The sequence below is a fragment of the Alosa pseudoharengus genome, unplaced genomic scaffold (genome assembly GCF_046254945.1).
Source record: "Alosa pseudoharengus isolate Yale_2024_CS ecotype anadromous, Long Island Sound unplaced genomic scaffold, YU_APseudo_1.1 YU_APseudo_1.1_scf_12, whole genome shotgun sequence".
NCBI classification, from domain to species: domain Eukaryota; kingdom Metazoa; phylum Chordata; class Actinopteri; order Clupeiformes; family Clupeidae; genus Alosa; species Alosa pseudoharengus.
Window position 1 is genome coordinate 710,001 of NW_027468587.1, and position 2,479 is coordinate 712,479.

The following is a 2,479-nucleotide window of genomic DNA, read 5'->3' on the forward strand; positions in this document are numbered from 1 at the left end:
GCACTGGACCTGATAGCACTGGACCTGATAGCACTGGACCAGAGAAGCATATAGCACTGGACCTGAGAACCTGATAGCACTGGACCTGATAGCACTGGACCGCTGAGCCCCAACCAGCTGGGTCCGGCCCGTTCAGTCAGCCGCCAGGAGGAGGAGGTGAGAGATTGAGGAGGCGAGAGATTGAGGAGGTGAGAGATTGAGGAGGTGAGAGATTGAGGAGGTCAGGAGGCCACAGACTGGACAAACGAACGGCTCAGATGTACGTACACGGCCTGACATGATCCTCAGATGTACGTACACGGCCTGACATGATCCTCGACATGAAAAACATGCTCAGCATCCAACATGCACCCACACACACACACACACACACACGTGCGCACACACATACATTCACACACACTCAGACACAGACACAAACACACACACACACACACACACACACACACACACACACACACACACACACAGACGTGCGCACACACATACACACACACACACACACAAACACACAGATGCTCCTACAGAGTCAGAGCCAGGCTGAGGTAAGGATTAGAGAGGCAGATGTGTGTTGTGAGCATGTGAGCACACAGGAGCTTCTAGCAGGTTGGAGGTGGCTCTCCCCAGCACTCCTGCCATTACCTGCAGCCTGACACTTCTCCTGTCACTAAGCCTCCCATTCCTGGGACAGGAAGCCCTTTTTTATTACATTTCCTGAGTGAAGTGAACTGAGAAGGGGAGAAGAGTTGTTAATGCCTGGCTCTCTCTCTTAACCTGAGGGGGCTGGCTGGGTCGGTCCAATTTAGCCAAGGTCAACAGGTAGCTTTGCTAACCGCTAGCGCCACGCTAGCAGCCTGGAACTGAGTAAACAAGTGCAAGAAGCTTTAAAGGCACACCGCATCCTGTAGGCTCAGAAGGAGGCATGGGACTACTCAGGGGCGCCTTAATACCACCCGAGGCCCCTGGGCTATATGTTTTTTAAGGGCCCCCCCCCCCAACCGCAAATATTAATTATGATTAAATGATACCCGGCCCGCTATCTGACCCGACACATAGCTTGCGCTTTTGGTTAATAACATGCAGTGTAGCCTATCATCAGCCTATGTAAAACCTTTACATAAACAGGAACAGAAAGCCCTCGAATCACGTCAGCCTACCCATGACATCGCTTATCAAAAAGGCTAGCCTACTGCACGAAAACAAGTGTTGAACTTTTACAACACTGGCTGTAGGCTAAGTTAAAAGATGGGTAGGCGGGGGGCGCTGTGGCGCAACAGGCTACAGCGCCCATACCATGTACGGGTCCAAGTGCCCATGGGGACCCAGGTTCGAGTCCGGCCTGCGGTCATGTCCCAATCCCACCCCATCTCTCTCTTTCCACACTTCTTCCTGTCTATCTTCACTGTCCTATCCGAATAAAGGCAAAAAGCCCAAAAAATATACTTAAAAAAAAAAAAAAAAAAAAAAAAAAAAAGATGGGTAGGCTACACATATGGACGTTTAAAAGCTTTTCAAAAGTGCATGTGTTTGTCGTGTCGGGGGGTTCCCCGGGAGTTTTTTTGGGAGGGACAGAAATACTTTTAGCCTACAGAACAAGCTGGCTCATGTGACGTGAACATGACCTTATGCATTATCACTACACTATATGGAGACATATCTCACGTTAACGTTGGAGAAAACATAACATAGCCTAGACTATTATATGTGCGAATGGGTTAGCACAAACTTAGCTGTTGGTGAACGGAGATGCAGATCACTAATTCATTTCTTTGCGCCACAGCCCATGTTCTGCGTTCACTCCAATGAGACAAGTGAAATACATGTTTTTAAAGCCGTTTCATTTCCAGGCTATTTGCTACGATATTTACCTGCTATGCCTTCTGTTTTCATGGACAGTTACAGGAATCCACGTCATTCGTTTATCGTTGCTTCAATCCTACCCACGTTATCTCCAGGTTTTGTATGATAAGTTTGTCAGTCAGTTTCAGCCTCTCCTCTAGCTCCTCTACACCCGTTGGGCTAGCTCCAGTGTAGGCTAATGACGCCGCGAATACGGACACACCGTTTATTATTATTGATTATCATTATTATTATTATTAGGAGGCCCCTCATTGGTCGAGGCCCCTGGGCTGAAGCCCAGGTAAGCCCCTGCATTAAGGCGCCAGTGGGACTACTCATCCAGCTAACTCCTACTCCTACTCCTCAGAAAGGTAGACATGAACGGCCTAAGGCAGGAAGTAAGAGACAGGAAATGGCTGCAGTGAGAGGAAGACGGCAAAAAGCAAAACATGAAAGCAGTGCAGTGGGAGGATAAACATAGCAAGCGAGAGAAAACAGAAGACATCCAGCCTCTGAAATCCTGCACTGCATTAGTCAGCCTCAGAACTGACAGTAATAAATAGTTGTTATGTAATGAGGCGACGAGGTAGAGGGCAGACAAGGAGCGGGCCAGGATTAGCGTAGCGTGGATTAGCGTTAG